Source organism: Osmia lignaria, unplaced genomic scaffold, assembly GCF_051020975.1.
Source record: "Osmia lignaria lignaria isolate PbOS001 unplaced genomic scaffold, iyOsmLign1 scaffold0044, whole genome shotgun sequence".
In the NCBI taxonomy this organism is placed as follows: domain Eukaryota; kingdom Metazoa; phylum Arthropoda; class Insecta; order Hymenoptera; family Megachilidae; genus Osmia; species Osmia lignaria.
The window spans coordinates 182,501-195,000 of record NW_027478185.1 but is presented as its reverse complement, the minus strand read 5'-3'; the positions used below and the strand labels follow the sequence as shown (position 1 = coordinate 195,000).

Here is a 12,500-nt window from a genome sequence, read left to right as displayed (position 1 = left end):
AATGCAAAAATATGATTGTTAAAATTTTCGACTAATCGGTTCTAAGAGGCGAAGCAATACGCCGCTGGGACTTTGAAATATTTCGGAGCGCACCTAAAGTTCGTTATTTTGGCTAAACGGAGCGAAAATCTGCATTTATACCATCACGGACGTTAGTTTAATAGCGTTTAACGATCGATCCACGGTACAGAATGCAAAAATATGATTGTTAAAATTTTCGACTAATCGGTTCTAAGAGGCGAAGCAATACGCCGCTGGGACTTTGAAATATTTCGGAGCGCACCTAAAGTTCGTTATTTTGGCTAAACGGAGCGAAAATCTGCATTTATACCATCACGGACGTTAGTTTAATAGCGTTTAACGATCGATCCACGGTACAGAATGCAAAAATATGATTGTTAAAATTTTCGACTAATCGGTTCTAAGAGGCGAAGCAATACGCCGCTGGGACTTTGAAATATTTCGGAGCGCACCTAAAGTTCGTTATTTTGGCTAAACGGAGCGAAAATCTGCATTTATACCATCACGGACGTTAGTTTAATAGCGTTTAACGATCGATCCACGGTACAGAATGCAAAAATATGATTGTTAAAATTTTCGACTAATCGGTTCTAAGAGGCGAAGCAATACGCCGCTGGGACTTTGAAATATTTCGGAGCGCACCTAAAGTTCGTTATTTTGGCTAAACGGAGCGAAAATCTGCATTTATACCATCACGGACGTTAGTTTAATAGCGTTTAACGATGGATCCACGGTACAGAATGCAAAAATATGATTGTTAAAATTTTCGACTAATCGGTTCTAAGAGGCGAAGCAATACGCCGCTGGGACTTTGAAATATTTCGGAGCGCACCTAAAGTTCGTTATTTTGGCTAAACGGAGCGAAAATCTGCATTTATACCATCACGGACGTTAGTTTAATAGCGTTTAACGATCGATCCACGGTACAGAATGCAAAAATATGATTGTTAAAATTTTCGACTAATCGGTTCTAAGAGGCGAAGCAATACGCCGCTGGGACTTTGAAATATTTCGGAGCGCACCTAAAGTTCGTTATTTTGGCTAAACGGAGCGAAAATCTGCATTTATACCATCACGGACGTTAGTTTAATAGCGTTTAACGATCGATCCACGGTACAGAATGCAAAAATATGATTGTTAAAATTTTCGACTAATCGGTTCTAAGAGGCGAAGCAATACGCCGCTGGGACTTTGAAATATTTCGGAGCGCACCTAAAGTTCGTTATTTTGGCTAAACGGAGCGAAAATCTGCATTTATACCATCACGGACGTTAGTTTAATAGCGTTTAACGATGGATCCACGGTACAGAATGCAAAAATATGATTGTTAAAATTTTCGACTAATCGGTTCTAAGAGGCGAAGCAATACGCCGCTGGGACTTTGAAATATTTCGGAGCGCACCTAAAGTTCGTTATTTTGGCTAAACGGAGCGAAAATCTGCATTTATACCATCACGGACGTTAGTTTAATAGCGTTTAACGATCGATCCACGGTACAGAATGCAAAAATATGATTGTTAAAATTTTCGACTAATCGGTTCTAAGAGGCGAAGCAATACGCCGCTGGGACTTTGAAATATTTCGGAGCGCACCTAAAGTTCGTTATTTTGGCTAAACGGAGCGAAAATCTGCATTTATACCATCACGGACGTTAGTTTAATAGCGTTTAACGATGGATCCACGGTACAGAATGCAAAAATATGATTGTTAAAATTTTCGACTAATCGGTTCTAAGAGGCGAAGCAATACGCCGCTGGGACTTTGAAATATTTCGGAGCGCACCTAAAGTTCGTTATTTTGGCTAAACGGAGCGAAAATCTGCATTTATACCATCACGGACGTTAGTTTAATACGGCCTGCCTGATCGGTATTTAGAGGGAAGGGCACTTTGAAAGCAACACGCCGCTGGAACTTTGAAAAATTTCGGGCAAAGCAATACGCGGCTGCGACTTTGAAATATTTCGGAGCGCACCTAAGTTCGTTATTTGGCTAAACGGAGCGAAAATCTGCATTTATACCATCACGGACGTTAGTTCAATAGCGTTTAACGATGGATCCACGGTACAGAATGCAAAAATATGATTGTTAAAATTTCGACTAATCGGTTCTAAGAGGCGAAGCAATACGCCGCTGGGACTTTGAAATATTTCGGAGCGCACCTAAAGTTCGTTTATTTTGGCTAAACGGAGCGAAAATCTGCATTTATACCATCACGGACGTTAGTTTAATAGCGTTTAACGATGGATCCACGGTACAGAATGCAAAAATATGATTGTTAAACAATTTTCGACTAATCGGTTTCTAAGAGGCGAAGCAATACGTCCGCTCGGGACTTTGAAATATTTCGGAGCGCACCTAAAGTTCGTTATTTTGGCTAAACGGAGCGAAAATCTGCATTTATACCATCACGGACGTTAGTTTAATAGCGTTTAAACGATGGATCCACGGTACAGAATGCAAAAATATGATTGTTAAAATTTTCGACTAATCGGTTCTAAGAGGCGAAGCAATACGCCGCTGGACTTTGAATATTTCGGAGCGCACCTAAAGTTCGTTATTTTGGCTAAACGGAGCGAAAATCTGCATTTATACCATCACGGACGTTAGTTTAATAGCGTTTAACGATGGATCCACGGTACAGAATGCAAAATATGATTGTTAAAATTTTCGACTAATCGGTTCTAAGAGGCGAAGCAATACGTCGCTGGGACTTTGAAATATTTCGGAGCGCACCTAAAGTTCGTTATTTTGGCTAAACGGAGCGAAAATCTGCATTTATACCATCACGGACGTTAGTTCAATAGCGTTTAACGATCGATCCACGGTACAGAATGCAAAAAATATGATTGTTAAAATTTTCGACTAATCGGTTCTAAGAGGCGAAGCAATACGCCGCTGGGACTTTGAAAATATTTCGGAGCGCACCTAAAGTTCGTTATTTTGGCTAAACGGAGCGAAATCTGCATTTATACCATCACGGACGTTAGTTTAATAGCGTTTAACGATGGATCCACGGTACAGAATGCAAAAATATGATTGTTAAAATTTTCGACTAATCGGTTCTAAGAGGCGAAGCAATACGTCGCTGGACTTTGAAATATTTCGGAGCGCACCTAAAGTTCGTTATTTTGGTCTAAACGGAGCGAAAATCTGCATTTATACCATCACGGACGTTAGTTCAATAGCGTTTAACGATCGATCCACGGTACAGAATGCAAAATATGATTGTTAAAATTTTCGACTAATCGGTTCTAAGAGGCGAAAGCAATACGCCGCTGGGACTTTGAAATATTTCGGAGCGCACCTAAAGTTCGTTAGTTTGGCTAAACGGAGCGAAAATCTGCATTTATACCATCACGGACGTTAGTTTAATAGCGTTTAACGATGGATCCACGGTACAGAAATGCAAAAATATGATTGTTAAAATTTTCGGACTAATCGGTTCTAAGAGGGCGAAGCAATACGCCGCTGGGACTTTGAAATATTTCGGAGCGCACCTAAAGTTCGTTATTTTGGCTAAACGGAGCGAAAATCTGCATTTATACCTTCCACGGACGTTAGTTTAATAGCGTTTAACGATGGATCCACGGGTACAGAATGCAAAAATATGATTGTTAAAATTTTCGACTAATCGGTTTCTAAGAGGCGAAGCAATACGCCGCTGGGACTTTGAAAATATTCGGAGCGCACCTAAAGTTCGTTATTTTGGCTAAACGAGCGAAAATCTGCATTTATACCATCACGGACGTTAGTTTAATAGCGTTAACGATGGATCCACGGTACAGAATGCAAAAATATGATTGTTAAATTTTCGACTAATCGGTTCTAAGAGGCGAAGCAATACGCCGCTGGGACTTTGAATATTTCGGAGCGCACCTAAAGTTCGTTATTTTGGCTAAACGGAGCGAAAATCTGCATTTATACCATCACGGACGTTAGGTTCAATAGCGTTTAACGATCGATCCACGGTACAGAATGCAAAATATGATTGTTAAAATTTCGACTAATCGGTTCTAAGAGGCGAAGCAATACGCCGCTGGGACTTTGAAATATTTCGGAGCGGCACCTAAAGTTCGTTATTTTGGCTAAACGGAGCGAAAATCTGCATTTATACCATCACGGACGTTAGTTTAATAGCGTTTAACGATGGATCCACGGTACAGAATGCAAAAATATGATTGTTAAAATTTTCGACTTATCGGTTCTGGATCACTGAAAAATCAAAAAAAATTATTAATTTTGATTAATTAAATTACATATGTAGTTTTATATTGTTATAGTCTCGTATTTGTTAATGTTTTGTCGTAAGAAAATGCAAAAATATCGTTTTAATGTTTTCGTCTCATCGGTTCTGGATCGCTGAAAAATCAAAAAAAAATATTAATTTTGATTAATTAAATTACAAATGGAGTTTTATATTGCTATAGTCGCTTATTTGTTAATGTTTTACCGTAAGAAAATGCAAAATATCGTTTTAATATTTTCATCTCATCGGTTCTGGGCGGTTTTTAAAATTTTTTAAAATATTAATTAAACCCATGATTTACATGAGAATGTGAATTTATTATGTCCTGCATGTTAATTTATTAATTTTCATGTATAGAACGTTATAAAATGAAAGGATATGTTCGACGATATTTTCAGTCTAAGTTTTACCGTGCCGCGGGATGGTACGCTCTCACGGCGGTTTGCACAGGCATACGCCTGGGCGTAAGCCCATGCGTCGCCGACCTAGCGGCCGGCCGTTCGGTATTTATAGGAAGGCACTTTCGGTTCGCTCGGACCGGTCGGGGAGTAGCGTCGAGCGTGTGGCTCTTTTATGACTTCGGTTGAAAAGCAGTCTACCGCTCCTCGAGAATATACTTCTCGGACTATTCTCGTTCCGGTTTTCCGTTGCGGATTATTATTAATCTCCACACAGCATTACCACGGGTCGGTGTCTAAGACCGAATGGCCCATATGTGGTGAGCCTTGTAATATATGGCTGGTGACCTGTATGCACTTATAAATGTTGGATACTTGTACAAACTGAGCATCAACTGTCTGTAACCAAAATTTGTTAAAACTGAAAAAGTTATAAGATTGTATAAATTTTTGAACAAGAAAGTAGTGTTAGACGAAAAATTCGTTCTATCACTTTTAGAAGGGAGACTGTTTGGAAATATTTAAAGTATAAAATACACAAAAGTCCACTGAATTATGAACAAAATTACGTCCCTGAATTAAGAAAAGTCAAGAGGTGTCAGAAATAAAATCCTCTCTGATACGTTCAGAGAGGAAAATAAGTATGGAGAGAGGAGTAAAAATGAAAGAAGTTTAAGGCTGGGGAAACTTCTAAAGGAGAGAGATTCCAACATATCTAATATGTACATTTAAAGCAAGTCCAAGGAACTCTCTCCGTTAAATGTTTGAAAAGGTGTGTGCAGATGGAGGAGAAATGTATAAAGTACAGAGACGAGGTTGGTGGGCCCGCTCTAATGATAAAGATTATAAAATTTGGTGGCAAAATGACCAGCATGATCACTGTACGCGCTTTTCTCGATTTGTATAGCATGCCACTGTCCGCGCTATCTTTTATTATATTGTCCAGCGTGTGTGGTCTACGTGCTTGCACGATGGATGCACGGCGTGAAAGTGATTTTCGTGCTTTATGAGAGGAGGAGGAGAATTATTTGGCCTCTATAAGAGGTACAAAATTTATGAAATGTGTGTTACATACAAAAGAGAAATGGCTTAACGTCGATCGGTCTTACAGGGAGGGCCGACGACGAAAGATTTAAATTTACAATAATAACTAAGCTCCCTGGTTGATCCTGCCAGTAGTCCATATGCTTGTCTCAAAGATTAAGCCATGCATGTCTAAGTACAATACCGAATTAAGGTGAAACCGCGAATGGCTCATTAAATCAGTTTTGGTTTCTTAGATCGTACAAACATTACTTTGGATAACTGTGGTATTCTAGAGCTAATACATGCAAAACCAGAATTCCACCAGAGATGGGAGGAATGCTTTTATTAGATCAAAACCAATCGGTGGCGGACGGCTTGTCCGTTCGTCCATCGTCGGCTTTGGTGACTCTGAATAACTTTGTGCTGATCGTATGGTCATCTAGCACCGACGACGGATCTTTCAAATGTCTGCCTTATCAACTGTCGATGGTAGGTTCTACGCCTACCATGGTTGTAACGGGTAACGGGGAATCAGGGTTCGATTCCGGAGAGGGAGCCTGAGAAACGGCTACCACATCCAAGGAAAGGCAGCAGGCGCGCAAATTACCCACTCCCGGGCACGGGGAGGTAGTGACGAAAAATAACGATACGGGACTCATCCGAGGCCCCGTAATCGGAATGAGTACACTTTAAATCCTTTAACGAGGATCCATTGGAGGGCAAGTCTGGTGCCAGCAGCCGCGGTAATTCCAGCTCCAATAGCGTATATTAAAGTTGTTGCGGTTTAAAAAGCTCGTAGTTGAATCTGTGTGTCACAGTGTCGGTTCACCGCTCGCGGTGTTTAACTGGCATTATGTGGTACGTCCTACCGGTGGGGCTTAGCTCCTCGCGGGCGGTCCAACTAATATCCCATCGCGGTGCTCTTCACTGAGTGTCGAGGTGGGGCCGGTACGTTTACTTTGAACAAATTAGAGTGCTCAAAGCAGGCTACCTTCGCCTGAATACTCTGTGCATGGAATAATGGAATAGGACCTCGGTTCTATTTTGTTGGTTTTCGAACCCCGAGGTAATGATTAATAGGGACAGATGGGGGCATTCGTATTGCGACGTTAGAGGTGAAAATTCTTGGATCGTCGCAAGACGGACAGAAGCGAAAGCATTTGCAAAAATGTTTTCATTAATCAAGAACGAAAGTTAGAGTTCGAAGGCGATCAGATACCGCCCTAGTTCTAACCATAAACGATGCCAGCTAGCGATCCGCCGAAGTTCCTCCGATGACTCGGCGGGCAGCTTCCGGGAAACCAAAGCTTTTGGGTTCCGGGGGAAGTATGGTTGCAAAGCTGAAACTTAAAGGAATTGACGGAAGGGCACCACCAGAGTGGAGCCTGCGCTTTAATTTGACTCAACACGGGAAACCTCACCAGGCCCGGACACCGGAAGGATTGACAGATTGATAGCTCTTTCTTGATTCGGTGGGTGGTGGTGCATTGCCGTTCTTAGTTGGTGGAGCGATTTGTCTGGTTAATTCCGATAACGAACGAGACTCTAGCCTGTTAAATAGACGTAACTTATGGTATCTCGAAGGCCCCCGACTTCGGTCGGTGGGTTTTTACTACCAACGTACAAACAAATCTTCTTAGAGGGACAGGCGGCTTCTAGCCGCACGAGATTGAGCAATAACAGGTCTGTGATGCCCCTTAGATGTTCTGGGCCGCACGCGCGCTACACTGAAGGAATCAACGTGTTTTCCCTGGCCGAAAGGCCCGGGTAACCGCTGAACCTCCTTTTCGTGCTAGGGATTGGGGCTTGCAATTATTCCCCATGAACGAGGAATTCCCAGTAAGCGCGAGTCATAAGCTCGCGTTGATTACGTCCCTGCCCTTTGTACACACCGCCGTCGCTACTACCGATTGAATGATTTAGTGAGGTCTTCGGACTGGTGCGCGGCAATGTCTCGGCATTGCCGATGTTACCGGGAAGATGACCAAACTTGATTATTTAGAGGAAGTAAAAGTCGTAACAAGGTTTCCGTAGGTGAACCTGCGGAAGGATCATTAACAAATTAAAAATACAAGAGAAAACCTAACTGAATGGATCATTGATAAAGCGATATAAAGTTTATTGAGCTCGGACCAAAAATTATACAAAACGAGAAAGATATAATAAATAATACCATATACATGACACAAAACACATAAATCTCGGGTTCGAGCCAATAAGAAACAAATACCAAAACGCTGCGATGCGGTAAAATTACACCGACACGGTTACGTGCGGAGGTCGCTTTGATACTCATCGCGTTTCTCCCGTCGTTCGGAACCGCCGGCCAAAAAAACTGTGCGACCAAACGGCGCCAAAGAGCACGACGCCGGACCATTTCTCTCTGGCTGATGTGAATGAAGTAAAAGACGCTTGCGTGAGGTCTCTCGACCTTTATCTCTCTAACTTATACTTATGGTTCGTCGTCTACTTGATCGGGTACAAACAAGTCGTAAGAAACAAACAAACAAACCACAAAAATACAAGTCGTAAAAAAACAAACTTCTGTTGGTTAACCTACAATATGAAGGATCGAAATGAAAGAAGGATCATATTATTACAAACCGAAAGTGAAGGATCATTAAAATTGAAATACAATATATATAAATATATAAATGTACCCGTCGTTGCGACACCCTAGTTAAATGAAAGATATAAAAAAGAGAGAAAAGGAATACAGATGACCCGCCGTCTGATCTTTGCTAAATGATCTGGCATCACCGGAGTTTTTTTGGTCCGTGTTGCGTTCGCTCTATTCGAAATGAAACTCGCGGAGGCGAAGAATTGTTAAAAGTTTACGAAGCGTCTAGGAGTGGTTAAAACTGAGAGAGTTGAAACTACGATGTATTAGAACGAGCAACCGTCGAAACTTTGTTTTCGCGACGTTCTTTTCGTCGCTCTCGTCCCCACGCTCCTACGCTTTGGTTGTTTCTTTGCCATCCGTGTTGCGATAAAAAGATTTCTCCATTGTCCAAAAAGGACGGATCGAGATTCCTCTTTCGAGAGGGAGAGAGAGGTACTTGCGGGTAACCTGGAATCGTACGAAACACGCACCGTGGTAAGATTCGTGCGTCCGCCTGATCGATGGTGTGTGTTTACGGACCGGCTGAGAAGCGACGATAGCGAGTCTTTGAAAAAACTATGTCTGTCCATTAGTTAGACCGATCGTCGCCGGCCGTGTGTCTGTTCGAATCTCGCAACCCACGATTCAGCGACAGGACGCGCGCTCGCATTCCTTGTGTGCGTTCGTACTTTTCAAGGTTTTTAAATGTACTTTACGCCCGACCGTCGAGAGGAGCGTGCCACTGGGCGTTTCTCCGACGGTTTCCGTCCTTGGACGGCGATCGTGTCGTCAACGATCGAACAAACAAACAAACCAAATACGTTGGCGACGCCCGAATTCGCTCTCCCGCACGCGCCGGGTGGGAGAGTGATGTGGGTATCGAATGTGATGCGTGGTTAATAATGAAAATAACACTCTAAGATCTAAAGAGTTTGAAATACAAAATTTTACGATTACCCTGAACGGTGGATCACTTGGCTCGTGGGTCGATGAAGAACGCAGCTAATTGCGCGTCAACGTGTGAACTGCAGGACACATGAACATCGACATTTCGAACGCACATTGCGGTCCACGGATACAATTCCTGGACCACGCCTGGCTGAGGGTCGTTTTCTTAACAAAAGACTGCTTGCGTTTGCTTCTCGAAAAAAGAGTAATTCATTTCTTTCTAAACATCTCGCCGTCGTTCAACGAAAGTAGAACGTTTCGGAGCGGGATTATCGAACGAAATTGAAAGAATGAATGAAACGATAACAAAGAAAGACGTCGCAACGTACGAGCGATAGTTGGGGCAGTTCGTCGGCGTTTGTCGTGGAAACGATGTGACCGAAAATCGCAACCGATACACTAAATGCAGGCCGTTAAAGGAGGAAAAACAAATTTCGAAATATCTCTTCGAACTAGCGCAAGTGCGTCACGGCGCGCGAGTCGTTCGTTAAAATTTATAAACGACCGCCCCGTGAAAGCACCGAGTTCTCGGAAGATAATCTATAAAGATTCTCCATCCTGCTGGAAGTTATCGGATCGGCGCGATTGTTCACTTGTAGAAATCCACGCTCCCGACGTTGCCAGAAACGATATTTACGAAAGGTGTGTCAAAAATAAACGAAAGAAGCTCTCCTATAAATTTAGAAAAAGCAAACGAGTGAAATGTTTGAGATGATAATTTGCTGAAATGCAAGCTCGAATAGCCCAGGGTTTCGAATGATTCCCGCGCTTTATACATCTCTCTGTTTACAACGGTGTATAAATGAAAGATCGCTTCAGATGGGTCGTCGCTGTTTGACGCGCGATGCTGTTCCTTTTTTTTTGTCTGTCTGTGCGTTTAGCTTCGCTAAAACAAGTTAAATGGTTAAAAAGCGTCGAAAAAAGCGAATACACACGCGACAAGACAAATCTAACGAGTAAAGGAACGCTCCGCTCCAAGATAAAAATGGTTGTTTACAATCAATACTAGCGTTTCGGTACCCCTGATCGTAGTCTGAAACTGTGTAACAAAAGAGAGGAAAGCGAATGGTGAATGGAACTTCGAAGCCTCCGTGGCGTGCTAGAACTTGTGATAAAAGTATGTTTGCAGCAATTATGCATGCTCCCGTTTAAAACAGCATTTCAATGTCTCGCATGGCTTAAAGCTCTAGGAGCTTCAACATTTAGAATACATACGGACTACTTCGTTTGTTAAAGATAAGCGAAGACCGCGCGACCATCGCTCGGTCGTCCAGTCCTCGAAAGTTTTGTTGCGTTCCAAAGAAGAGACAAATGGGGTTTACCCTTGCGCTAAGGGGGAAGAAGAGAAAAGCAGTTGTTAAATCTAAGAGGTGTGTGGGAGTACATCGCGTGTTGGTTAAAATTGTTAAATGAAGTATACGCGAAATGTTCTCTCGCTCTTGCTTTTCCTCTTGCTTCCGTGGCGCTCGAAAAGAAGGGATGATAAATAAAGAAACCTATTCGAAATCTCTTGTGGAACAAAAAATAATACGGACGGACGTTAAAATTGAACCGAGACGAAATGGATCGTCTTGCGAGTTGTCTTCGCTTTGAAATTGTTAAAAAATTGATAAAAGCAATACGACGAAGCTGCAGTCCGCAAAATGTTTGAAGCAAAAAGGAAATAACACGAAAATTATGGAACGTCGTGTCTCAACTTTTTTTCCCTCTTGTGCTCGTTTCATCGAACGATAAATACAAACATTTTGAAACGAGAGAGGAGGAAAAATTGAATATGCGAAAGGTTGATTCACGCACAGTTTCTCTACGTGTTTGCTTTTTGCTTCTTTTCGTTTATTTTTTTTTTTTTTGCATCGAGCATCATTATTCACCTTTCGATGAAACCAAAGAAATTGACGACCTCAGAGTAGGTCGAGATTACCCGCTGATTTAAGCATATTATTAAGCGGAGGAAAAGAAACCTAACTAGGATTTCCTTAGTAGCGGCGAGCGAACAGGAATGAGCCCCAGCACTGAATCCCGCGGTACCGCCGCTGGGAAATGTAGTGTTCAGGAGGATCCGTTTATCCGAGACATCGAATTGCGTCCAAGTCCATCTTGAATGGGGCCATTACCCATAGAGGTGCCAGGCCCGTAGTGACCGGTACGCGTTTCGGGAGGATCTCTCCTTAGAGTCGGGTTGCTTGAGAGTGCAGCCCTAAGTGGGTGGTAAACTCCATCTAAGGCTAAATACGACCACGAGACCGATAGCGAACAAGTACCGTGAGGGAAAGTTGAAAAGAACTTTGAAGAGAGAGTTCAAGAGTACGTGAAACCGTTCAGGGGTAAACCTGAGAAAACCCAAAAGATCGAATGGGGAGATTCATCGTCAACAACGCTGGCTCCCGTTGGTGCGCGATGCCCCGGATGGACCTTCGGGTTCCATTAGCGAGGGCACACCACCTTCGGCGAATGTTCCGGCGAGGTAGTCGTGCACTTCTCCCCTAGTAGAACGTCGCGACCCGTTGCGTGTCGGTCTACGGTCCGAGGCGGAGCCTGTCCGTCACCTTAACGGTGTTCGTGACAGACCCTCGGTTGCCTGGCCGACTGCGCGACGGTACTCAGACGGTATCAGGCCGCAACCAATCCATTTTCGAATGTGTGTGCGTCAGGACCGCCGCAAGCTAGGTTCAGTTATAATTACCCGGATGTACGGACTATGCGCCGTCCCCGGGTCTGGCCAGCTGTTAGCAGGAGGAGTCCTTGGACTGGCCAAGCTTTGAATTACCGGTCGGCGACGCTATTGCTTTGGGTACTCTCAGGACCCGTCTTGAAACACGGACCAAGGAGTCTAACATGTGCGCAAGTCATTGGGATATAAATAAACCTAAAGGCGAAATGAAAGTGAATGTCGTCCTCTGCGTCGACCTAGGGAGGATGGGCCTCGTTACGATTAGGCCTCGCACTCCCGGGGCGTCTCGTTCTCATTGCGAGAAGAGGCGCACCTAGAGCGTACACGTTGGGACCCGAAAGATGGTGAACTATGCCTGGTCAGGACGAAGTCAGGGGAAACCCTGATGGAGGTCCGTAGCGATTCTGACGTGCAAATCGATCGTCGGAACTGGGTATAGGGGCGAAAGACTAATCGAACCATCTAGTAGCTGGTTCCCTCCGAAGTTTCCCTCAGGATAGCTGGCACTCGCTCGAACGTTATTGCGAGTCTCATCTGGTAAAGCGAATGATTAGAGGCCGTTGGGGCCGAAACGACCTCAACCTATTC

The 12,500-nt window shown here is 43.4% G+C and overlaps 2 non-coding genes and 1 pseudogene across 2 annotated transcripts; all 3 read left to right on the top strand.

The window, feature by feature from the left end:
• Positions 1 to 5,821: 5,821 nt before the first annotated feature.
• On the top strand, positions 5,822 to 7,748 carry LOC143307127 (small subunit ribosomal RNA). Its single transcript, XR_013064351.1, has one exon. It is a non-coding gene; the product is annotated as a small subunit ribosomal RNA (ribosomal RNA).
• A 1,499-nt stretch (positions 7,749 to 9,247) lies between these two features.
• On the top strand, positions 9,248 to 9,402 carry LOC143307108 (5.8S ribosomal RNA). Its single transcript, XR_013064332.1, has one exon. It is a non-coding gene; the product is annotated as a 5.8S ribosomal RNA (ribosomal RNA).
• A 1,735-nt stretch (positions 9,403 to 11,137) lies between these two features.
• Positions 11,138 to 12,500, top strand: part of LOC143307098 (large subunit ribosomal RNA) — a 4,538-nt pseudogene continuing 3,175 nt past the window's right edge.